The sequence below is a fragment of the Podarcis melisellensis genome, assembly GCF_964234715.1.
Source record: "Podarcis melisellensis genome assembly, chromosome: 10".
NCBI classification, from domain to species: domain Eukaryota; kingdom Metazoa; phylum Chordata; class Lepidosauria; order Squamata; family Lacertidae; genus Podarcis; species Podarcis melisellensis.
Window position 1 is genome coordinate 34,662,039 of NC_138542.1, and position 27,642 is coordinate 34,689,680.

General features: G+C 41.2%; 1 long non-coding RNA gene across 1 annotated transcript; it reads left to right on the top strand.

Moving 5' to 3' along the window:
- Positions 1-181: 181 nt before the first annotated feature.
- LOC309379712 lies at positions 182-27,642 on the top strand. The gene is made up of 4 exons (XR_014172616.1): positions 182-287; positions 1,814-1,871; positions 26,611-26,685; positions 27,569-27,642. It is a non-coding gene; the product is annotated as an uncharacterized lncRNA (long non-coding RNA).

Below are 27,642 nucleotides of genomic sequence, written 5' to 3' on the forward strand. Positions count from 1 at the left end.
AAATAAAAACAAAGTATCCTTCTAACCGTAGTATATAACAAGACAAGAGCACCTGTAAGTGCAGGAGGATTCAGGGGAAATTTGGAGTACAATTGAAAGAAATATGTTTGCTTTCAGGAAATCGATTCACTTAGAATTCAAAACACACCCAAATGTTTTGCCATCAGAACCATCAGAGACCCTTTTCTGCATCTTCCCATCATTTGATGTTAAGCAGAGGATGACTGGAGGAAAGGCCCATCACTTATGGAATGCCCTCTTCATCTCTCATGTCATTCTGGCACCAGGTGAGTTTGCTTTCTTAAAAGTTACACTCTAGCATGTGATGTAAGCTGCTTTTAACCGTGGCTTTATCTGCTCTGCTAAATTTTATTGTCTACTGTGACTGCTGTTCTTCTATTTTTATGGTTTGCAGAAGTCTGTCACACTTAATCAGAAAGTATTCTTAGAGCCTAAGCTTCTTTTATTAAATATTTTTGAAGATCCAAACAAGGAACTACTACTCAAAGAGCTGAACATGCTTTTATTAATGGCAGCATGGCAGGGAAAGTGTGCTGCATAAAGAATATTAGGACTGGTATTAATGGGAAGTCACAATATCAGTCAAGGCTGTAACATGGCCAGACTCATTTAATTGCATGTGGCTCCATATATTTCCTCTGTAAATATCAATGTCTGCAATACAACAAGCAGCCATATGCAATAATAGCCATCATTGTATTGTTTTGACACTCGCTAAAAAGCATTTTGTTTAGGCAAGCCTATGCAGACATGTAATTTTATTATGTGCTTTTTCTTAAACTCTATCTTATCTATATTCTATTTGTTTTAAAATTTATACATTTTCAGTATTTTCTCATGAATATGCTATTTTATGTAAGTCCTTTACCCAAGACGACGACTACTTCTTCTTCTTCTTCTTCTTCTTCTTCTTCTTCTTCATCATCATCATCATTATTATTATTATTATTATTAAGCAGACTGTAAATCCTGTTAAAGAACTAATAAGTACATACTGTATGTCTTTTTTGATTTGGTAGCTGAGGCATCTAGGTGAATCTAACGGATCAGAACTTGCTACCTTCCTTGTTTTCTGTATTGGTTTGTGGTGTGCCTGTTTGCTGACTGCTTAGCATGCAATCCTATTACTTGAGAGTAAGCCTCACTGAACAAAACTGATTAAGTTCTGAGTAGACGTTTGTAGGATTGCACTGTAAGTTGTTACAATTTGATTTATTTTGGAGTATTTAAAGCCTGGCTGTCAACTATAGTTCTTGAGGTGGCTTGCTATGTATTTAAAACACAACAATAATAATAAAAACAAAGTAAGAGACTTGCCTTTTATTTTGTAATTTGAATCTTCGTTATATTTGTTTGTTCTTTTAAAATGTTGTGAGCTGTCCTGAGGGTTGTTTACTATGGAACAGCTAAATAAAACTATTTTGAATGAATGAATGAATGCAAAAACAAACGTGATGTGCCAAAATAACATCATGGGAATTCTTAGGAAATATTAGTTCACTTTCAACACCGAATATATAAATAGCTATAGTAATAATAATTGTGGGCCTGATAATACTCTGAAGTGGAAAACATGTATCATTTGAATAGGCCCTGTCCGTTGTGAACTGAGGTTGCATTATGAAAGCCAGCTTAGGAATTCTTTGGCCTTGATTCATGCTCAGAAATATCCCCTGAGCTGAACTTGCTTGCCAGTGGTTAGGTATCAGTTTCAAAACAAAACAGTGTATAAGTGTTTACCCTCTGTGAGGAAAGGCTTAAATTATGTTTTTCCTCCATTTGTTTTTAACAGAAATTATCCACTAACAATGCAAATCCCCGCTCTGTTGGAATGGCTGGAAGAGAAGAGGGTAAGATCAGTACAGTATACAAGTGACGTGCAATATTGTGAGGGGGAAAATAATAAGAAAACAATGTTTTTGCCCATTGTTGGGCTGAATAGAATTCAGGAAACGTGGGCTAACAGCTGGATGCAGGTGTGCCCAGTCTACAAACAACATTGTCTGCAACTTGATGAGAGTTTCCAGCAACATCTAGAAAGAGTTGTTTGTGCCTCTTTTCAAAGTGTTGGCTTTCATTAATGCAAATATACCCCACATAAAGAGAAATAAGATTGTTCAGAGACATCAGTTGAATCTCTCCCTTGCCCTGACTTTAAGTAAAAAATATTTACTAAAGGTTGGATACATAGAAACACAAAACCTAACAGACCATCATACATATGTCCGACTGGGCTTTCTATAGTATTTATGCCATAATAATACAGTGGTACCTCAGGTTAAGTACTTAATTCGTTCCGGAGGTCTGTACTTAACCTGAAACTGTTCTTAACCTGAAGCACCACTTTAGCTAATGGAGCCTCCCGCTGGTGCTGCACCGCTGGAGCATGATTTCTGTTCTCATTCTGTTCTTAACCCAAGGTACTATTTCTGGGTTAGCGGAGTCTGTAACCTGAAGCGTATGTAACCTGAGGTACCACTGTATACACCACACAAGGTCTGTGTGGAATAGAGCCAGTGGAGGGATAAGCAGTGCTTGGGATTCTCCAGGGCCATGCATCGTCTCTTCAGGTCATATCCCTCACCCAGCCCTGCTCCTTGGATGCTTTCACATGACCAGAATGTGATAATAGCATTTCGCTCACCTAGATGGATGGAGAGAGGTGTGTGGGTATGCACAGACACCTCTGGCTTTTGCCTGGCTGGAATATAGCCTGCTGTAGAAAAGTAAGAGCCACATCCATTGCCCCACCCACTTTTGCTTCTTCCCCTACCCACTCTTCTCTCTGGCTGCAATGTCTACTGGTATGCAGGGACTCAGCTACATTAGTAAAGAAACAGCAATTTGTATGCGCTATACACATGCAACACCAGATGGTGCCAGAGAGCAGGAAATATTAAAACGTAATTTTCCGTCAGAGTTTTTTCCCCCTTTTATTAGAACAATCTAATTTTCTTATTTATAGCGTTTTTTCCTGTGTTTAGATCCACCCCAGTTCCAGAGGGCAGCCCACATGGGAATCTCACCCTCATTACCTGAAGAAGGTAATCAACATGTTGTGTGATGATCAACGAAGCACCATATTGGGAATGTGAGGGGGAAGAATTGGCAGCATTTGTACTGGTTTCAGGGATTTTAATTGTTAGGCCCAGAACACCTCAACTTTTGTCATGATGGGGCCTGTGCTATTCAGACACCCAGGCTCAGCTGGACTCTATCGTTCTCAGTGAAAACCACAAGCACGTAATGCTGTGCATTTCAGATGTCCTCTAGCTTCCCACTTAGCCAGGTCTGCTAAGTGTCTGCTTTGTAATGTAGGCTAGGGCAATGGTTCTTCTGGAAGATTAGCTGAAGGGAACGTGTCTCTCTTCCTCCCCTTCCCCTGAGTGGAGGTGATGTCACTGGGGTGTTTGAAAGAGAACAGTCTTGGTAATAGAGATGAAAAAAGAGAGAGGGAGGCCTGTCTTGCTGTCTGCATAATCTAAAACTATTGCTTTGGTGGCTCCCTCCTAATGGGGGATCGTGATCTGTTGGAGAGTTAATACTATGAGCCCATCCATCTTATGCTCAGGCTGCATATATAATGTGTGTAAATACATCTTAACTTTGCAGAAAATGCCCTCTCCAGTTACCTTTGTTCAAGGAAACCCAAACCAAGTATGTTCTGGGCACCCCGCTTGGAGGTCGGGGTGTGCATAACACCATTATTTCAGTTATATGTGTCTAGGCTTATACTAGGAGCTGGGACTAGGATTGTGCCAAAGAATGAAAACATGTCAATGTAAAGCACAGTTTTGGGTGTTAGCTTTGGGATTAATAAAGAAAACTGAACACATTTGATTCAGAATAGTGTTTTGTCTCAAAATATTTGAGAGATCACACAGCGAGAAAACATTCTCACCTACCGCATTGCCCTGCCTTGGAACCTTCTATCAACAGCAACTTTCTACTATCTCAAATACACTGTGATGCTTAATATGTGATGGAAAGACAAGGTCACATCGACAATGAGCAGCGCTACAGCACTCTATGCTCACAATGTCTTTGGCATAATTGGCCCATTTCCACCAGGTCATTCCCTTGCATTAATTATTTTAGCTGAAGCATGAAATATCTATTTTTCTTTTGGATAATATGCTGCAATGGAGGCAATTTGCTGCTTCCGATAGGGCATGAGAGATGCTGATAAAGAGGCCTGCCAGTCATGAGGATTAATTTTCCATTTCAACCTCCTGCCTTGGACTCAGGTCACATCTTGTCAGGCCTTAACCAGACTCTGCTCTTGGTCACCAAGCTCTGAGGCAAGGGCATGGTCTGGACAGGCACTGTCTAGGTCAGAGCAAGCAGATTAGGGTCTCAGGGGCCAGGTCAGGCTTCAGGAAAGCAGATCACAGTCCAAGGGGCCAGAGGCAGCAGCATAGTCAAAACTGAGCCAAAGTCTGAGTTCTAGAGAAGGCAGTGGGGCTGCTGCTGCTCCTAATAAAAGTCAGATGTGTGAGCTTTGAGGCTGTAGCTTTTTAGGGCTAGATGAACAACAACTGACATGGTGTGATGGTGTCAGCACACAATTACTGCTGCCTGACCTGGTATCCTTGTGCTGCAATGCTTAGTCATTCAGGTATGAGGAGAAAGCAGAGTATTAGGAAGTAACTGGCTTCTGGTGCCCCCAATTTGAGGCACACATATATTATGGCACCTTACAATTGTACTGTTGTTTCATATCTTTGACTTAGGTGTAAGTCTGAGTTGTTTCTTGTCTTGTACTGGTTCATATATGCCTGTACTGATGCTGAACAGGTGTGTTGGTTCCAATTCTTACATCCTGTCTCACGTGCTACCTAAGTGCAAGGTGGGGAGAGGGGAGCAACTTAAAGGAACTAAACAAAGGGGAGAATGGGTTGTTTGCATCAGTGAGCACTGGTGCCTGTTCATCTTTTTATTTTATCCAGGTGGCACCTAGCCTGACCTTGCACAAATTGATTTGTTTACTTTCTTACACCCACCTTAAGTAGTTCTTGTTGATATTTGTTTTTATTTTGCAATTTTACTAACAGGGTTCTTCAGTATTCCAGTTTTCACATGTAAGCCCATCACCGGATAACTGTAGTTTCAACTGATAATTTCCAACAAATACAAATATAATGTGCCTGTGTGTTTGGAGAGGCTTAATGAAATCCAGAAACCCCACCCTTGGACTCACTAAAGTTTAGCCAAATCATGCCCTCTGTTGCTTTGTAAAAACAACAGCTAAGAAGGCCCCCCCCCCCCGCTGTAATTTAAGCATTGGGATTTTTTTAAAAAATAAAATCTCTCATTACCACAAACGTATTTTTCTTGTCCGGCCTGCAGTTCTAAGGGATGGTTCACACATGCATATACATCACTTCAATACTTGATTACTCGGTACTTGAGATGATTTGTAGCTAAATATGTGAACTGACACCAGTAATTCTTTTTTACTCTGGCATCCCGTGTTAGAACAGACTGAAATGGAAAGATTAATTTGTAGTGAAATCCTTTAGCTAAGAAGGGTTCCCTCCATCTCATCACTTACTCCATGCTACTGTCTGCTAAATCAAGTACCTCCAACCATCTATCAAAGCTTTGGAAAGGGCTAGAATGGCCACCTTGCCAGGTACTGTTCCAGCCTGTTCAAAGCTATTCATTGTCTAGGCCAGCTGAGTAGGCCAGGCATCCATCCTATTCTGCCTAAGAGTTACTGCTGCCTGTTAAGGACTAGTGCCCCCCTCCAGACTAGTGTTTTATTGTGGGTTTATCCTGCAACATGTTCTTGACACAATAACAGTGCACCAGTGGTGAATTGATTCCGCTTTATTACTTGTCATGTGATGCTCCCCTCGCATTATTGCTGTCCTGTGATTCAACAAAGGTGGAACAAAGATAAATCATTTGGGGTATTAAAAAAGTTAAGGGATTCCAGGAGGAACTTTCGGGATCGGTGCCGAGTGAAAAGGAAGCAGCGTGCAAGGTTCAAAATGTTTAAGTGCAAACAGTACTGAGAGTGGAATTGTGTGTGACCCACCCCCATAGCAAAAGCAACACAAATTATCATGAATGCACCATAGAAATGGTAACTGGAGGGCACCAGGTTGTGGCCCCTCTGTTCCAACAGGTGATCCGTATTATCAGTGGGTGGTAGACAATGCTGCCTTTAGAGTCAGGTGTTGCTGGTGTTGAATTGGGAGCTCAGGGGAGTCACATAGTGACCCCCCCCCAGTTCAGGGAAGGGAACTGCAGGCACTTTGAGCTAGGGCTCTGCAGCCAGGGTGATAGCGGAAATGTAGTGTGAGCCACTCCCCTGCTAATGTATTCTCTGAAGCTTTGAGACCTTTTCTCTGTTTAGCCAACTTGTCAGTGGGAGAGGCCACTGTACATGGTGTACACGGCCAGACTACTCTCCCTCTGGTATTTGTCTGGCCTTGGATCTGAGCCATTAGGGGGTTCAGGTGGGGGGCAAGCTGGGCAGAATACAATAGCCTCTTTCAACTTATTTGATTCTATAATTAAAAGGAGATCGAAACATTTCAACAATGATGAATATTTTACCAACAGGCCCATTTCATTTGCTTTGAATGGCCACATTACCAGGCAAAAATAATCGTTATCAGCTTGACCTATGTCCATTACAGTCCCATTTCTATGAAACATATATCAGTATGTAGGCCCTACAAAACCATTTGGATAATCAGAAGTTCAAACAACTGCTAGTTACCATATTTTTTGTGTGTATAAGATGCCCCCTGTTTCGGGGGACTCCAAATTAAGAAAACCACCCTCAGCACTACCCATATATAAGACAAGCCCCAATTTTAAACCTATTTTTTGGGTTAGATAACCTAGTCTTATACACGGAAAAATACGGTACATTTGGGCGTACAGTACACTTAACAAACCTGTCTGTACAAGTATTCATGAGGATTCAGTATTTGGACGGTGGGTTTTATTAGCGGGCTGTAGCTGTGCTTGTGTTTGTGTGGGTGTTAATGAAATCTACAGACTGATGCACCAGCCAGTTCAGCCAGTGAGATGTTTTAATTCCTTTACTACATGGCATTAATTTCCAAACTCTAGCAGTGTTCCAAATAATTTCAATTTGCATTCATTTCTTAAACTGATTTTAGCTCGATTAAACATATTTCTTCCTGCTAAGTGCCTCTTTCACGCGGAGTGTAAAACAATAATCCCATTGTAATGCTTATTGGCAGTGACCCTCAACAAAAGAATGATGAAGAAACAGGAATTAATGAGGCAATTTGGTGGGCACCTGGATTCAGCACACCTGGGAGGCTGCTGTTGGGGTGGCAATGTTGATTAAGGGCTCAGCTGAGCATTAGAGGGCTAACACTGCAGAGGTCTCAACTGAGCAATTTTGCTGAAACCAACATTGACTGCAACAGCACTCAGATTTTTGGCAGAGCCATGCATTATCTTCAGTGGAGAAAACCATGCCCAGAATTAGGCCTGCTGATTCCAACAGGTAAATTCAGCAACCATGAGGGAAAATGAAGATTGTGCCCAAGTCCTAAACTGGCAACTGTGGAAGCCACTGTGTTGTAGTGGTAAACCTGCTAAATTAGGACTGGTTCAGTTTCCCCCACAGTCATGACGCTAGCATATCCTACAGCATTTATCCAGTGAAAACAGGGACGTCCTATTCAATAATAATAATAATAGCTTTATTTTTTATGCCCCAGCCACTCTGGGCGGCTTCCAACATATATAAAAACATGACAAAACACTGAACATTAAAAAACTTCCCTATACAGGGCTGCCTTCAGATGTCTTCTAAAGGTTGTATAGTTACTTAGCTCCTTGGCTCGGCGGTCGCATAATTCCATACCCTCCAACATTTCTCCAATGAAAATAGGGACATCCTAAGGTAAAGTGAGATATTCCGGGATCAAATCAGAAACTGGGATGACTTCTGTAAATCTGAGACTGTTCCTGGAAAATAGGGAACCTTGGACAGTCTGCGCTAGCTGTGCTCATCATCAGCCTAAGGTAGAAAAATCAAGTTATAGTATGCGTCAATCATGGGGCATCAGTTGTTGCTGGACTACAACTACCATCATTCTTGACCATTGGCTAAGATGGAATTTTTCACTTTTCCAAATGTGCACACAGGCCTGAAAAGGTTGGCAACCTCTACCAAAAAAATCTAACTGCGCAATCCTATGGCATTTATTCAGAAGTACGTCCCATTATGTCTGATGATGCTTCCTCCCTGGCCTAGTAAATGTGTTGAGCATTGTAGCTCTGGTCTCTGAAAAATATTATCTGAACAAAGTCAAGAACACACAGACAAAACCCCCATGTAATATTTGATTGATTTTGAAACGTGCACGTCTAATAACATTGCACAGGCAAGGATCAAATGTTACATTATTTTCCCTCCTGAAATTAGTGTATTCAACAACAATAATTTACAGCAACAACACTTTGGGTGCCCTGGGAGCAAGTTAAAGAGGAGCCTAGCTGATATATGGGTAGAGAAAGAGGCAGGCAGAACAGAGAATGAGAGTGAAGATGCTAAAAAATGAACTTCTAGCATTAAAGAACTCAGTATAGCATTCAAATTTGTAATTTAATATTAGACTCCTTGAGGACCCCTTAAAAACACCACTGGGATCCTTGGTTTTACTGAGATATTAAGCTGGTAAAAGCCACTCAGTTTCAAATCAGATAACCTTATGATTTTTTGGTCCACAATTCTCTGGCTTCCAAAGTTTCTTCGCTTCTAGAGAGTCCCCACCCCTGCACAGCTGGCCCTGTGCATGTAACAGAAGTTGACACAAAGAAATGAACAGGTGAAGCTTTCAGCATCAGTTTATTTAGACTGGGGGGGGAGGGGAATCATCTGTCTAATCTCTGTGTCAGACAGCTGTCAAGACAAGGATAAAAGATGGTAAACTATTCTATTTGCTCAACCACAACTCCAGGCGTTCTGGACACTGGGACCCAATCCACATGGGCACCCTCCCCCCCAGGACTGCTTCTTGCTTGCTCATGGGGTGCCGGGCACAAGAACCAACCTGTAGGCACTCCTTTACTTTTGCCCCTTTGTTATGGGATTTCCAGTGACTCCCCCCATACTTATTATGTTGTTTTTGCACTGTGCTTTCCATCTGAAGCAGCTATGGAGTTGCCGTATTATTGCTAGAAGCCCCATGGAGGCTTCTTGGCAGAGCTAGTGATAGTGGGAGGAGGAATGAGATGAGTATGGAAACCGATTTGGGGGTTGGGCCCTGTTGCTTAGGAGATATACCAGCGACAGCGGATGAGATGTCGGTTGCGGCAGCACAAACAGACTGGCTGCTTTTGTTGTAGGTCTTTTGTTGTAGTTTTATACTCTGATACTTTGAGATTATTTCAATGTTGTTCTGTACATTATCAGTTTGCCAGCCATCATGAAATTAGAATGTAGCTTAAAAGCAACTGCATGCAACTTGAGGGTGCATCACCTTCAAATATCTAAAGGGCTGTCACATGGAGGATGGAGCAAGTTTGTTTACTCCTGTTCTGGAGGCTAGGACCCAAACCAATGGTTACAAGAAAGGAGATTCTGACTAAACATCAGGAAGAGCTTTCTGACAGTAAAAGTTGTTCAACAGTGGAATGGACTCCCTTGGGAGTCCAGTGGTGGACTCTCCTACCTTGGGGGTTTTTAAGCAGAGGTTGGACGGCCATCTGTCGTGCATGATCTAGTTGAGATTCCTGCATTGTGGTGGGTTGAACGAGGTGACCCTCTTGGTACCTTCCAGCTCTGCAGTTCTATGATACCTCTGTCTATGCCAGTTTGCTGGCATGCACTGAAAGCAGCAGAAGCAAAAACACCAGCTTTTCTTGATACACAGGGCCTTGAAGGTATGGTATGACCCTGCATACTCAGCCCCTGTTCTTAAATGTTCCATGTATTGCATTTACAAGAAGCAGCACATTTTGTTTCTACACCTCAGAACGCTGCTAATGGATGTTTTAATGCTTCAGGATAGAGCACAGAGCTTAGGCCTTTCTGTCAGATCTGGCTGCCACAAGTCACAAACCACTGTTGCAGTCCAGGCAAAGTTCCAGTTTGAAGAGGAAGTCTTCCATAGTCCTTCCAGGTCGGGGTTTGTGGGTGGCGAGAGGCAATGGCCAATCTGGGCAATCCCAGCCACTCATGAGAGGCAGGTTGCTTCCAGATGGTCTGTTTACTGAGCATTCATCCTGATCTATTTGCACAAAGTTTGCAGGGCAGACAGTTAGATTATATTGGGTAATTATTGAGCGTTCATTGGACTTTGCCTGTGGGAAGGTTATATGGCACCACCTCAAAAAAAAATTTAAAAATGCAACCCCACACCTTCCAGTGTGCTTCCCCCCCAGAAGTGGGTTTGTTGTGCAAGAACAGCAAATCAACTTCAATTACTTTAATTTGAATTTGCCAGTCTTTCACAAGTTCTGCTGAATATGCATCAGGGCCAAGTCTGCTCCTGGGCTATACCTGTTTACATATAATATGTGTATAAAGTCCTACAGCCTACAAATAATAAGAGACAGAGATACTAGCAGAGATGCAACAGATAATAAGGGCAATGATAAATGACACTTATTTAGTATGGACACTGCTGAGAACTGTACAAACTGCACAGATGCCACCTGTAGCTATCTTGGTCAGGTGCAGGCGATTTTGCCTACTCTGAAATATGTAGGCTAAACTGTGGTGATTGATATACTGATAGCCTTTCCACACTTGCCATTTATAGTGGCATAGTTTCTGTCTGAGCTGACGTTATTAAGAGGTCATTTGAAGATGATTGTCTGCTTTGTTGGTGCATGTTGCTGTTATTAGAGAGTGAATGCAGGGTTTTTCCTGTGCACACTGATGGTAGATTGTGCCCAAACTGAGAAAAGTTCCATGGCTGTGATCTTCAAGTTCGAGCCAGTAAATGTTGGAGTTACCAGCATGCACACGGAGACAGACATTTTGCAGTTTTTGTGTGTGCATATTTAATACCTAGCATTCTGGAATTCTAATCTTGTGGAAGTGTAGGAGATCAGAAGAGGTACTACATAGAATCATAGAATCATAGAGTTGGAAGAGACCACAAGGGCCATCGAGTCCAACCCCCTGCCAAGCAGGAAACTAAAGTCCTAAAGGCATGGCGACTCCCATGATCCTTTGCAACCTGATTGGGTTCTAGCCAGTGCCTTGCAGTATCTTGCCCAGCCAAGAAGCCCATTGGCTAAAGTGAAGAGACACTCCCACAATCCTTTGCTGTTATACTTCAGACAAGCTAGACGCCCGTTGACTTTCTTGGCCAACATCCAGGCTTGAAATATGGCCAGCCTGGTTATTGTGACAAAATTTTGTCTGCAGCTAATGATTGCTGTCATGGGCAGTACTTTGACTCAGTGCCATCATCTTTATCTGCTATATCTCTTCTTTGAACTGACTTCACATGTGGACAACTTGTGTTAGTCAAGAGAAAAACGGGACAAAACATGTCTCTCCAAAACCATGCCCCCCAACCCCTCCATACAAAAAATGCAGGAAGATGCTTGCACATATGCCACACAAATGAAAACACTGAAGATTTAGTCTGGACCTTTTGCAATATAGAAAGCACTTTTTTAGTGCATTATTCCAGAATACTAGCTGAATAATGACAAAGCTTTGTGGCTGCATGCCAAAAATCCTGAAAAAGTAACAACTACACCACTAAAAATGATTAGTGCAGAAAGACCCTGAGTGGTCATCCTCAGGGTAAAGGATTGGACCTCATTGACCTCCTCTAGACCCATGATTATATGGGGTGGCAACATGTTATTGTAATTAGAATAAACTAATTTTATTAAGTTTTCCTAATCTGGTTAACAAGGCTAAATGTAGGAGGGATGTGTAAAATTACATTAATTTTGCTTATGGAAAAATTAAGCCAGTAGTGATTCATATTGCTGGCTTTTTGGCAGAAGGTGTGAAGAAGATCCTGAAATAGAAGTGAATGCAAGGTGATAATCTGCCTTTTCAAATGTGCAATAAACATTGAGCCTTGATTGAAAAAGGTGCTATTGCGAATACTAGAATTGCTTTGCTCTGAAATGATATTTATTCCTAGCACCTGAATAGGAGGAATGAGTCAACTTCTAAGCAAAATGACCTATCGCCGGCTGCAGTTGTAAAATACAAGGTTAGGTTATGCTTCAACTGCAGAGAAAAAGAAAAGGAGGATTTTATTTCATGCATTTTGTTGGAAATAGTGGCATTTTCTTCATGTTTCTCTCTGCTTTACAGGTCTCTTCCCAATGACTTGTTCAATGAGCATTCAACTTGATTTGTTTGCACAAAGTTTGCAGGGAGATTAGCCGACACTATGTATTTAGCATTCATTCTGGATTTTTTGTGAGGTGGTTAGATGTTGTTGCACATGTCTGTCAAATTCTAGTGCATCTTCCTATCCCTTTCCTTATCACAAGAAGTCGGGGGGTTTTGGGGGAGAGGGTGGTTGTTGCGCAGGAGCTCCAAATCAATATTAGTTGTATAACCTGAATTTGCTATTCTGTGATTGAAACCCACCCAAAAGAGTGAGAGCCTGTAAATGTGCTCATTCTTTTTAAAGAAATCCAAAGAGCTGGAAGGGACCAAAATGGTATGCAGTTTAACTCTTCCCTACTTTCATGGCAGTCTTATAAGATTCTCAGTTCAGGACTACTTGGCCAAGCAGACCACTGTCTTTCTGGCATAACATCTCCCAACTCAAGATGTTACTCATATGGGCATCCACTGAGTGACTGAGTCTAATCTGAACAAATATTTCTAATAAATAAATTAACTACACAATATTATAGCTCATCACAATGGCTGGATATGTCCATGTTTATTTTTGCAGGGTCACGCCCACACCATATATTTAAAGCACATGGCTTTATCCAAAGAGTTCTGGGAACTGTAGTCCCATAGAACTACAATTTCCAGGGCCCTTAACAAACTACAGTTGCCAGCAATCTTGCGGATTGCCTTCAGCACCGCCAAAAACTTTCCTCTTGTTTGTAGCTGGGTCTGTCCACCCCCCCTACACTGCTTGACATAGGGCCACCAACTTTGCTTTAGAAAGAAATGAATAAAAAAATAGAACTCTGTTTTATTTCAGCATTATTTTTTTTGGAATATTGGATAGGATACACTTAGCTCAGAGGGGATATTATTGACAAATGCGTTAGCGAGCGTGATATGCTTCAATTATTGACTTAGGTTCAAGTTCTACTTCCCACCGTGAATTATTCTCTGTTACATAATAATCTGGCTCCGCCGTAAAGATTTTGCACTTCATCTTTCTCCCCTTGAAGCTTTCTCCTCACTAGCATGGGGTTAATGCCAGCATAAAACAGTGTGAGGGAAGGCAAGGTAAATTGTAAAGGCGGAAGCAAAACAGGAGAAGATGTTCATATATGCCATTCCTTTTCTGTAACACAGCAACTGTTGCTGTTGCTCAGTAACAGTCAGGGATTGATTTCCGGACATAATTTTATAGAAATCTACACATAAAAATGCAGCCCTGCATCGCAAAGATTGCACTGTATGAATGATAACGCATATTACCACGGTGCAGCTGGTGACTAAGAAAACATTTTGTCGAGGGTAGTGCTCCTGTACCCTGTAGATTACATGCCAGAGATTCCATTAGAATGGTGTAATGAACACCTGAACTCTGTAATGTGTGCATGATCTCCATCTGTGCTTTAAACCTTATTGATCTCTGAACAATGGAGACAAGATTAAATGGTGAACCTTAAGCCTCATGCAATCTGCTATTTAGGCAACTAGAAACGGCATTTTCAAAAAGCACAAAAAGCCTTAAACCACAACCTGTAACCACATGACAAACCATATTCTGGCTTACCATGTGGCGTGAACCAAGCTTTTGTGCTTGTCCAACAGTCAGCATTTTCACCATTTTCCTGCCATTACTTTGCTCATTTCTTCTTTCTTCTTATCCGTTTCCTCTCAGTTTTCTGGGCGAAGCTCTTACTCAGCCACCTTCCTACTTGGGGAGGGTTGCCATCCTATCTGAGAGAAAACAATACAATGGCTATTCATATTTTCATGACATGTTACTGGTAGGGATGTTGGAGAATTCCAAGGGAAATGGGAGAGGAAATTGCAGTGGTACCTCAGTTTTTGAACACTGACGAACATTTTGGAACTCGAACGCCATAAACCCGGAAGTAAATGCTTTGGTTTTTGAACATGCCTTGGAAGTCAAACATGCTATGCAGCTTTCTTTGAGTGCAATACCTGAAGCCTGGTTGTCAGCTATTGAGTTTCGGTTTCTGAACATTTTGGAACTCGAACCATCTTCCAGAACGGATTACGTTCGAAAACTGAGGTACCACTGAATTCACTTATTTGTTCCACGTCCATAACAGAAACAAATTGAGTGAATACATTCGGTCTTTGCTGTTGTTGTTGCTTTCTGTCTGCAAATGATACATACCGTATCTTTATTTCCTTTGCACTGAAATTAATGGGGTGGGATAACACAATCAGAAGTTACATAATTTTGCCACAATGGAAGGTTTTGGTGGAAGGTGAATTGGAGCGGAATGGAAACAGCACTGCATGCAATGAATACAGACCAGAACAGAAAATGGCGCCATCTTACATCCCAGATTATTGATAAATTACTACTTATCTCCATGCCAGAAAAAGTTTCACTTGCTGAATTTCTGGATATCAGAATATCAGGGCTGGGCCCTAAAAAGAGAAGAAAAAAACAGCAATGCTTTTCATTCTATTGTTAATATAAGAGATCCTACATGTGTTAATTCATGTGTATATCTAAAGTTTAAAATTTCTAATTGCATACCATCTGAGGTCAAAATAAAAACAATAACAATAATCTGCTTAGGTTTGGCTAAAGCCATCTGAGTAGCAAGCCCCAAAGGGATTTGTTTTTAATATCTCATTTCTCTTAACTTTCTGCTCTCACTCAATTTAGGATAAAATAGATGGCTTTGTGCCTTGGAGAATACAATACAAATGCACACACACTCCATTCACCACATTCAGTTCTTGATTTTTACAAGCCTCTTATCTTTTGTGCGACTTCTTTTTCTGCAGCAGAATTAGCAGGTGGACTAATATGCATATGAGGCTGGAAAAGGACCCAAAAGAAATATTTGAAATTCAAAATCCATTGCTGGAGTTCTGAGGGGTTCCTTCTATACCCAAGATGCCAAAGGCCTTTTCCAAATGCTATTTTATATGCACCAAGCACCGCTATTGTGAGGTGTTTTAATTCCCTCAGCTAATTTATATTTACCTATTCTTGTCTCTTCCTCGAACACTGACATCACAGCTTTCTAATAATTTATGAAAATGTGAGGAAAACGCATATGTGTGTGTAACGAGGATAACTTTCCCAGGGCTTTCAATTAACATATGTCTTCAAATAGGGATATCCCTTGGTTTTGCCGTTTGCAATAAGAGGACAATGTTGTTGCTTTATTTTGCTATAAAATCTGCTTTAGCCTCCACGCTCTTATAAAAGCTCTTGACCCAAAATGCTAGTTATTGATAGATTCCATAAAATATAAATATTGATTGATAGATTCCTGTGTGCATTAGACGTTTTTCAAATATATTCTTGAAAGGAATGACACTATTTAAGTCCCACAAAAGTTGTTCTACCACCTGAGGAGGGTAGACAATTATTTAGTATTTTATTAGTATGTAACAAGAGTTTATAGTGACTGGTGTGGTAACAGCTAAAATCTTGCATCGCAGCAGCCCCTCTTTTGTGGGTGGGGTGGCTGCTCCTGCCTTGCTAGCTTACTAGCAAGGTGCTTTAGTTAAGCTGAAAATATTGTAGGGGCATTGTGCTATATTCTACACTCTCGAAGGACTATTATATTTGAAGCACAATGCTTTCATAGTGCTTGCGTGTATGGACTGTAAAATTTAAAACGGAGAAAATTTACCCATGATGATAAGATTTTTATTTTCCATAGAAACACTTTGGGTGGGGGGGAAACATCTTTGCCAGCCCTGGCTGCATTCTTAAATAATGGTTCATCATTTGCTCAGGTATCATTTGATCTCGTCTGACTAGGCGAAACCATGAGGCAGGCTAGCCTTCTATACCATTGCTGGAGATAAAGTAAATTTGCCGCTGCCTGGAAATTTGACTTGAAGATAGAGAGATATAAAAATACTTACAATAAATAAATCTCTACATTCTTACCAGTTGGTGCATAGTCTCTGGGATAAATGACAAGCACTCCTGAGCTTAATTGTACTAATATTCAATAGCTTTGAAAAAACAAGCTGCCTGTGTTTATGTGTATGTTCTTTCAATGATTGCATTCTCCATTATGCCCCCCTGTGACAAAGTTTCTAGTTATGGGGTCCGGACAGAACTCAGAACTTCTCCTAACCTGATGACTGTTCAGAAAACAGGATAATGGAAGTATCCTCAGACTTCCAAACACCAGAGGAGAACTCTCATCCACACACTGAGAATGCGTGAACAGAGCCTTACTTGCTTATTTTCTAACAGAAGGTAGATTCCCATTTAAATATTAGGATCAGCTTCTCAAATGTATGAGCAATTCAAGGAAGGAACAAGCTGCCTCAGGAATTTGTGGGCTGTTTTTCTTTGGAGGTCTTCAAAAGGTCAGGCACCAGAGGTTCTTTAGTACAGGTCATATGATCTCCTGTCGTGAGATATAAGAGGGATCATATGGTTTATTTCCCAATGCTGTTGGTCTCCAACTTATTTGTTGTTGTTTAGTCGTTTAGTCGTGTCCGACTCTTCGTGACCCCATTGACCAGAGCACGCCAGGCACTTCTGTCTTCCACTGCCTCCCGCAGTTTGGTCAGACTCATTTTTGTAGCTTCGAAGACACTATCCAACCATCTCGTCCTCTGTCGTCCCCTTCTCCTTGTGCCCTCCATCTTTCCCAACATCAGGGTCTTTTCCAGGGAGTCTTCTCTTCTCATGAGGTGGCCAAAGTATTGGAGCCTCAGCTTCACGATCTGTCCTTCCAGTGAGCACTCAGGGCTGATTTCCTTAAGAATGGATCGGTTTCTTCTTCTTGCAGTCCATGGGACTCTCAAGAGTCTCCTCCAGCACCATAATTCAAAAGCATCAATTCTTCGGCGATCAGCCTTCTTTATGGTCCAGCTCTCACTTCCATACATCACTACCGGGAAACTCCAACTTATTATCCCAAGCCAATTGCCAGGGATGTTGGGAGTCGTAGTTCAACAACATCTGGAGGGCCACGGAATCCTCATCTCTGGTTTATTTAGTTCATTTAATACTCATGGCTTAAATGTAATCCTATACCGTTTAATCCTGTACATGTCTACACAGAAGTCAGCCCCACTGATTTCAATGGGTCTTGTCCCCAGATAAGCGAGTATAGAATTGTAGCCTCAGTCAATTAGTGTCATTGCATCCAAAGAAACCCTGGATCTGGTTAGACTAGTATAAGAAGTTAAGCTCTGCCATATTGTACATGGATTCTTCACACTCTTCTGTCAAAGCAAATAGCCCTTCTCTGATGCTTAGCATTTGAAACTTAATGTGAGGTAGATATAGGGCATTTAGAAGGCAATCAATTTCCTGTCACTATTTTTCATATTCCAGGAATACATATCCTGAGAGCCAGTTTTGCACTTAGAACATTTTTTGTGTATGGTGTTTTATTATTCCTGTATACTTATGACAAATGCTTGAAATGATTCTTTCCATTTTTATTTATTGGCTGATCAGAGCATTTGAGGCTGTAAAGAAAAAACCCATTGGCAGCAAAACAGTGTGAGCAATCTATTTCAGCTCAAACTTTGTACATTTCTTTGCCCATTGCTTTTTTAAAAAAACTGATTCCAGCAAACCAAAACCTATGGACCTTGATTTCAGAATTTCTGCCAGGTTTAGCTTATATTTTTTTTTACCAAACAGAATATGTTGCAACTATTTAAACCCAGCAGTAAAGGCCACTAACTTTTGTCAGCTGTAGGCAAATAAATATTGAGGAAAGTATAAGTTGGGCATTCAGATTTGTAAAATTTCCATTATGGAAGACTAGGTTTACTTCAGACACCAGGGGAAATGCTAAAACAAGTCCATGCTTAAACACACATAGCAGTATATATTGAGAGTGAGTCCCTTTTTGGTCTGGAATTAAATGTTGCTCCTGGTTAAATCAATGAATGATTTAATAACATCATCAGTACTGTAGGATATTGGAAAAAGACCTCTGAACCATAGTACACAGTCCTACAGGATTAGATCTGCAGAGAGAATTTGTATATGCTACCCTCGTAATGCAAGATGTTTAGGCTCCAATGTATACTAGCTAGCCTGGAAGTAAGCCCCACTGAACTCAGTGGGACTTGAATTTGGGTAGACATGTACAGTATAGGATTGCACTGTAATGCTCCAGAATTGTGCAGACTTAGATCCCATTGACTTCAGTGGGATTTAAACAGCCTTACCTTTATAAAAAAATTGCAGTCATAGCTATGAGTGATAACATGAAGTATCTAGTGCATGAGGAAATGAAAAATAATGTTTAAACCTGCCTTATCTAGCTCAGCATTATCTACACCAGCATTCCCCCAAGTTGCTGTGTCCAGATTTTTGGACAATTTCTTTCATCCCTGAATATTCGTCATGGTTGCTGAGGCTGATGGAAGTTCTTATCTAAAGCATCTGGAAGGCACCAGGTTGGGAAAGACTGGCCTGCCTTTGCTAGCAGTATTTTAGACAGGTGTGTTTCCTTGAAGAAGAAGAGGAGGAGGAGGAGTTTGCATTTGATATCCCGCTTTATCACTTGGCTTGTGGAGGAGCGGAGACGCGAACCCGGTTCCCCAGATTACGAGACTACTGCTCTTAACCACTACACCACACTGGCCCTACATTGAAAGGCATGGAGCCTTTCACAGGTAAAACCACCCTGGGATCATCAAGTTTAATGAAGGGAGTCCTCTGTCCCTGAGCTTTTGCCTTTCCTGAACGAGCCGTTTTTCTTCTGTTGGCTCTTGGAATAAAGTTCTTGCTGGGGGCAGGGGAAAGCAGCTGCTAAAAAGAAGGGGAGAAATTGAAAAGAAAGGAAAAACCCATTTGTACAGTCTGCTTTCTCACTTACAAAAAAAGGGACCATTTCACTAGGGACAGTCTGAAGTGCTAGTCTGAAGTTTATTGCTTTGTTACTCTTACTTTACTATCTGGGCTCCTTCTTGATGACATAGCTTTAGAGTTATTATTACTGAACCCTCCAGGGAACCTACATATTTTCCATTTATCATGGTATCTGGAAGAGACACACTAAGGGTTTCTCTACCTATGAATTAATAGGAGGCTTCCATTCACTCTAGCTACTGTGAAGGGAAAATGTAGCTGCACTAGATACAATTGCAGAGAGATTTTAGAGCAATCAACCCGTCTCTCCAAGTGTACTGGCTCGGTGCTTCCAGTTTGATCAAAATGACTTTAATTAAACTGGCTGAGATCATTTGTGAACTTTGGGAGCACTATGTGGGAAAGGTGGGAGGGCAACCTTATTTATTTATTTGGCAAGCATCTGAGTGGTTTACATAAAAACCCCCAACAAAATCAACATACTTTATAAACAAGCAGACTTAATAAAATTATCAAAATATAGATAAAAATCAATAAATCATATGTACACACACTCACTTGCAAGGGACAAAAGCACCCCACAAAATTTAGTGGAACTTGATTTCAAGGGACCATACATATAATTAGTGCCTTTTTTCCAAGGGGTACTCAAGGGCACACAGTACCAGCACCTCTTTTTCTAGAAAAAAAGCACTACCTGCAGGCATCTACTACTTCCATTTCCAGTGCTACACTGCATCATTTTGTACTAATTTTGCCATATTGTAACACGTGCCACTTAGGTCTCTTGGGAGGCGAGATGGAAATGTGCTTTTTAAAAAAATATAATCAGTAACGGGAAAAAGTTTGACAATACCTGTGGGGGTGTGCATATTCAGAATTATATGTCAGTTGAAAGTCATGTGGGGGTGTCATTTATTTAGCAAAGTTTCTGTCTTAGCTTGCATTTAAAAGTGAATAGTTTTAAGGCACAGTTAATTGTTGTTAACTGCCCAGAGGACAATGTTAATTGGGTGGTATACAGACACACACACACACACACACACACACTAAATTAATCAAAATCAAGAGGCTTGGTGAGCATCAAAGCATGGCTAAAACATTGTGAAAAGGACTGTGATAGTTGCTGACATGTCAGTCTTGAAAACATGCAGGTAGAAACTTTAAAGCATGGATTGTTGAAGGTATTGATGCTATTACTGCTATTTATTTAGACAATATTGAAAGAGGATAATGCTTTTTGCCAAAGATGTAGATGGTTTTTGTACTACACAGGACTTTGCATTCCCAAAAATGATACAAGCCAGTCAAGGCAAAGAACTTGTGTAAATTGAATGGCTTGCATCATTTCTGGATATCCACAGTGTTGGGGAGAATCTGTATGGAAAGTCCAGGGAGCTCCTGCCAAAGGAAATTTTTGCCATTCCCGACTGATTATGCCACTCAAATGTTAAGATGTGTGAATTATTTTATACAGATATGTTATTTGTTTTATTTATTTTTATTTAGAATGATGTAGATATGATTTAATCAGAAAACTGCCCAAGTGGTATATATAGTAAAATTATCTGTAAAACACAGATCAAAATTATCAAAATATTTTAAAACAAATATACACTATACAATAACAGATGTATTATATGTATGGGTAGGCTTGCTGAAATCAAAAGTGATAGGCAGGGAGTTTCAAAACATAAGTGCTGTCGCACTGAAATATCAATGCTCTGCAAATGCAAACATTATATGGCACTTGTAAAAGTGTGAATTTTGCAGATCAAAATGGTCAAATATGTGTATTCCTTTGCAATGGGATTGCCCCAGCCCTTAGGAATTTTTCGTTATTAGTGTACTGTCATTGTTTTACATCAGGGATGTAGAACCATTTCTATCTAGTGGGTTGGATCAAAAACAGGCCAACTCTCCATGGGCCACATTTGACTGGTGGGCAGGTCTGCCTACCTGTGAATCACCTGACATAATATGATAGCATCAATTCGATCTGGAGGAGTGTCTCTGAGCTCTGCCAGAAAGCAGCAGGTTTGCATTTGGTGCTGAATTTAAGCAGCACAGATCTCAAAATCCCTTCCAATAAGTTTGGTCTCATGTCCATAAATCCAACTGCTTGACTGGAGGTTACATTTCTTAGAAAGGAAAGCCTTTGTTTGATGCTCAAGATCCCTGAGCAGTTTTTCATACTTAATAATTATAAGTCAGTGGGAGCTGTGTGTGCCTATTGCAGAGTAGACTTTGACCCACAGGCTATTTGTTTAAAAATCTAAAAGCTAAACAACTGTTTTCACTGAGCAATACACACATCATATCCGTTGTCAAATTTAGATCAAAGCAACTCAAGTCGAGGAAGAACAAAAGCCTCTTAACTTAGCAAACTCTTGCTTTTTCTCTCTAGGGAACTGCTAGACTCTTTGAAGAGCAGCCCCAGAGGCCAGTCTTTCACTATCTTTGCAGAATGACTGACCCATGTCATCCTTCTATAGTCTCAATTTTGACTGCAACGCCTGGCATCAACCTGTAACTTTTGCAGACTTCCTTCAAACTGGCTGAAAGGGTAGACAATTGTCTGCCATTCACCTTAAGAGCCCAAGAGTAGACTGACGTAACATTAAAAACAGAACCCACAGCTCATACTTCAGATCTTTGCTTTGCAGATGAAAGGAGAGAAGTGCATTCAAGGAAACCAAGTGCTGCTGTCCTTCCTCACTCACCTGCCTGTTCCTTGCTATTGCTGTTTGCTAAAGCAAACAGGGTGCCTGAGAGCTGGGTATCTTAGGTGAGAGGAAGCAACCTCAGTGCAAGCAAGAGGATTTGTTCCACAAGTTTGAGAGAGCAGGTCATCCAATTTGAGCAGCACACCACTATATACATCTGCAAAAATCTCAGTCAATCCCCCCTCTCCAATTTTGCTCCCAAACTGATTAGCATGAGCCACTGACTTTGCTATTAGAGACAGGGCCAGTTTCACATGCAAGAGGGCTTTTGGTTAGAGAGTCCTCAGTGGGCCCAATGGAATGAGCTCCAAGCCAGTTTACCTGGTGGTGGTAGCAGCTTTCCAAAGGTTAGCATCCAGTGGTGCTGACTACAACATGAATCTTATGTGCTTCTTCCTCATTTTAATTTCCCCATATTGCAGCGCTGTTCATACGTATGGCATTGCTAGCTAGACATGGTGGTGTGGTGGACCCAGCACTGCTGGATAGCCAGTGCTGCTGAGGTGGTGTCAGGTGGTGTCAGGTGGGAAGGGAGCCCAGCAGTGGCATAGAAAGGAGCACTGGGGCCGTACACATTGTCCCACCCTTACCATGACAGGGTCAGCTGCATGGCCCTCGTGCTTCTGTCTGTAATGGCCAACAGACCAATAAAAAGCAGGTCTGGCTGGACCAGGCATCAGCACTGGTGGGCCCTGCTGATGCGATAAGGCCAACCCAAACATTAGGCAGAATGAGGTAACTGCCTCAGGCAGCATACTGGAAGGTAGTGGCAGTAGCACTCCAACTGCTAGAGGAAAAAATTGTGTCCCACATGCCCTGCCCTGCACCCCCCAAGTTATCTACAGCTACAACTCTGATAATCTCTGGTCACTGGCCATGTTGCCAGGGCTGATGGGAGCCAGAGTCCAACATGGAACTGGTGAAGGGCAGGATATAAATTTAATAAAATAAATATAACACTTGGAGTGCCACAGGTGTCCCATCACTGGTATTTGAAGCCAGGTTATTTTTAGAGGGTTTTTCCCCTGTAGGGTTTCAGAAGCCTATGACATAAGCTTTAACGTGATTATCCTTTGAAGGAGAAATTTCTGACTGACATTTAATACATTTTGTTATGATGTCTGACAACTGTATTTCGCGAGCTTTGCCACAATGAAATAGTTGAGGCGATGTTTCTGTGTGCTTAAAAAGAAAGTAAAGACTAGTTGCGATTATGCAGTCCTGACAAAGACATTGACTACCTTAAAACCTGGAGGAGGAGAATAGGATTGTTTCTCAAATGCTAATAAATACTAGCAGCATTATGGTAGGACTGAGTCTTGCCTTAAGAAGATAAGCTCCCTCTCCCTTTCTTTCCATGCTAAGAGGATAAATGCTTCAGCTGCAATTCAAATCTCTGTCAAGACCAATATTTCCCTAATATTCCAAAGGAAGTTGTTATGAGAAGCATGAAATGAAGAGCCGGTGTATATAGACCTCATGGGGCGCTGCTGGAAACAACTTGCTTTTAGTGCATGATCCCTGCCCTACCCATAAGATTTAGAGATGCTTACTTTCAGTGCTGGGTTACCCTACTGACGAGCTAAGCACCTGACGAGGGGCACCTACAAAGCAGGGGCAAAATAAAGGAATATGACATTTGATACATATAAAAGTAGTCATCTAGAAAATATAGAAAGAATATATTTTAATTTCAGCATACCTGTAAGTTTCATTTTTTAATGAAAAATCAACCTTTTATTTTATTGCTTTTATTTTGAATTACATATACAGGTAGCACAATAATCTTTTTGGTGCTTAGGACCTCTAAAGGTCTCAATTCGGCCTGGCTTACTTTGGGGTGTACTATCATTGCACTGAGATTTTCCATGCAATGTGCAGACTCTGGTTGTAATAAAGTGTGTGTCTTGATTCTCCATTTAGAGCGGGTGTAGAGAACCTCTGGCTCTGCAGATGTTGCATTACTACATCTTCCATCATTTCCGGCCAATGGCCATGCTTGCTGGGGCTGAGTTGTGGCTCAGTAACATTGGGGGGGGGGCAGGTTTCCCACCCTTGATTTGGAGGCTAATGTGTGTTGTTTAACTTGCTTCAAAACGTGGTGAGCTGGCCGGCTGCATTTGGATACCCTTCTGTTTATTCTGCTTAGTGGGGGTCCTGGATAGCATCACTTGTTCCAGGAAATGTATGATATCAGAAGATCCAGTTGTGAGGTTCATCTTCTCAGGCTTGATGCCAATGATGCTTCAAGGAATGACTCAGATTTAACACCAGATTCACTTTGCCTGGATCTGCTTCCCCAGTAGCAAATTCTACTTTACTCTGCAGGGAATAGACTCTTGTGTATTATGTCTTCTGTAGTATTCTGATACTTTGCTTCAAGGTAGAAATGGGATTGACAAATAGCCTTACGTATGTTTTTCTACTAATGTTCAGACCTTCAGGTCCTTATTGACCTTTTGTACCTCAACAGAAAATGACTTACTACTTATAGCTTTGACTGCCAGTCTACAAGATATTTCTAGCCGTTTCTCAGCTACCTAAAAGAAACTACAAGACTTTTAAAAAGGAGAACTTTTTAGAAGCTTTTTTAGAAAAGTAAAAATGAAAAAGTGACCCAGAACATAAAACAGACACCACCTCTACTTTTGGTGTGTAAAGGGATGGTTGATAGTTTTGTTGTTTCTGAAATATAGTACGATTCCTTGAAATTAATAAATTCCAGTGCCCCTTTCCCCACTTACCGGTAACTGTTGCATTAAAAAATAGGACTTCACAATAGTCAAGCCTGCTAGTGAATTATAGACCACTAGTTGCCTTATTTGATAGGGTGGGAGAGTGCTTATGAAAAGCCAGTCCTACTTCAGAAGCAAAAACTATATAAAACATAAGGCTGAAGTAGACATGGTTTTTTAAAAAATACAATATTGTGCTTCTAGAAAGGAATTATAATATGAGACTTGAAGATTCAACTGCTTCCTAGCAGGGCCCCCTCATGTGGTGAAAATGTGTTGACACTGTTCTGTGTTTTCCTGGGCTTTTACACCTGGAACGCAGTTCTGGCATCTCTCAGGTCTCATGTGATATTTGGGAATCAAGACTTTCAGGGCCTCTGCGCATAATCTCTCAAATTTGCTGAGTGAAAAAACCCAGTATTTTGAGGTTGCTTTGCCCATCAAATTCATTTTTTTTGTCCTGTAGAATAGAATTATGCTTTTGAATTATGGTGCTGGAGGAGACTCTTGAGAGTCCCATGGACTGCAAGAAGATCAAACCTCTCCATACTGAAGGAAATCAACCCTGAGTGCTCACTGGAAGGACAGATTGTGAAGCTGAGGCTCCAGTACTTTGGCCACCTCATGAGAAGAGAAGACTCCCTGGAGAAGACCCTGATGTTGGGAAAGATGGAGGGCACAAGGAGAAGGGGACGGCAGAGGATGAGATGGTTGGATAGTGTTTTCGAGGTTACCAGCATGAGTTTGACCAAACTGCGGAAGGCAGTGGAGGACAGAGGTGCCTGGCTTTCTCTGGTCCATGGGGTCACGAAGAGTCGGACACGACTAAACGACTAAACAACAACAAAGAGCCTATGTCAGTGACTTTTGCTACTTAGGCTTAATGCTGTATATGCTGGTCCTATATGAACAAGCTATTGCAACAACTGTTATGAGCACACAGACAGAAAACAAAGTTGTTTTGAGGAGGGACCTGCTTCTTTAACATATTTTAAGGCCCCATTTGTTTAGGGGATTATGGCATGGTATGACTCTCTGAGCCCTGCTGCTTAACACCTGAAATTATTAGTGGAACATATGGATAGCTGTAAAAGGAGATGTCTTGAAAACACAACGCATGAGATGTACTCTCTGCTTTTCTTAGTTGCAGCTGCCAGGATCCAAAATCAGTGAGCCGTTTTCAGTGTATTTCAGTACAAATACACTAGCACAGACTCTGGTCCTGGTAATTAACAAGATTTGCCTTATAGAAATAGCTCCATTTTCAACTTTTAAGGTCTGCTAATATGATGGTGATTGAACACCTGGCTTTTTTTTACTTTTAAAACGGATTTTTAACTTGCCTGGTAAGCCTGCACTGTCAATTCCATGTTCAACTATTTTATTTATTAATAAAATAATTTCGCCCTCTTTCTGATTTCGCCCCCTAAGACCCAAGAGCAGGATATAACAATAACAAATTAAACAATGAAAATTAAAAGAAAAAGGAAATTATTAACAATATGCTTTCTTAACTGCAAAAAGTCCTTTTAAAAAAGAGGTGGATTTGTTGCACTAAATCAGCATCAATCTAAATTTATGGATGTGGTCAAATCCTTCCCACAGAATACAGTGGTACCTCGGGTTACAGACGCTTCAGGTTACAGACACTTCAGGTTACAGACTCCGCTAACCCAGAAATAGTAGGGGGCAGACTGGGCCCCGACCAAAGGCCTGTCAGAACAGCTCTGTATTTCAGGCCCTGCGCAAAGATGTCAAATCTTAGGCGAAACAAGGGCATTTTTTTGCCATTTATACAGCTTTCTTCAGGTGTTATGATGGGGTAATAAGTCTTGATTATTATTTTTTTAATGCTTTGTCCATCCATGTCTAGTTTTGTGACTTTCTGAAATTTGTTTAGTAGTGTGTGCTTTTCTTTTTGTAAATCTACCTAATAAACAAAAACAAAAACAATCCTGATTTTATTTTATTTTTAAGGGGTTTTCTCAGGACGGTGGAAGCTGTCTGTGCTGTGTTAGCGGTGACACCCGTCTTCTGACAGGAAATGCTCATGTTGGTAGAAATGGGGGGGGTCAAGTAGGGTCAGTGAGGGGAAGGGGGAGAAATGTCCCCATCTTCATCTGAAGATTGTTGGAGAGTATGTTTCCCCCCTGACTTGCAGCTTTCCCTGCAAAAATCCGCTCTTTAAAGTTGAAGTGCAACAAATAGCATAAAATCGTAGGGTTTGAAGGGACCCAAGGGTCATGCCTGCAATGCTGGAATCTCAGATAAAGCATCCATGAAATTAGGCCATCCAACCTCTGCTTAAAAACATCTAAGGAAGGAGAATCCACCACTTCTCGTGGGAAAAGTTTTTCTGTATGTTTAGTTGGAAACTCCTTTCTTATAACTTGAAGCGATTGGTTTGAGACCTACTCTCCACAGCAGGAGAAAACAAGCTTGTTCCAATTTGTAATTTCCTTGGTAAGTATGGATAAGCCCTTAGTTTTTGTTTCCTGCCACAGAGTTGAGAAATATAGTTACATCCAATTCTAATTCTACAATCTGGAATTAGGAACGTTCCACTGACACTAAAATTTCATGTCTTACAGCAGGAATCAGAAGCCCTTTTTAGCCTGAGGGCTGCGTTCCCTCCTTTGGTACCATCATAAGATGGTAGGCTGGCCCAGAGACAAAAGTTGGGTAAATAAACAAATATAAACCAATGTTTGTGTTGTAGTACCCTATCCTCCATTCAGATAAACAATAGGCATTGTCAGAGATGAAGGACACATTCTAGCTAGATGCAAAGCAGGGCAAGCGAGGGCTGTGGCATGGGGAGTTTTCGAGAGACTAGGTGGAGGGCTGCATTTGGTCCCTTGGTCTGAGGTTTCCCACCCCTTTCTTAGTGAAATAAAAACCATGCATTTCAACTGCAGATATGTGGTCTTTCTAGGGAAATGTACATACCAGATGACTCAGTCTCTCTGGAAAGGATGTGGTCTGCTTTCTTCGTTTTCGAAACAAACA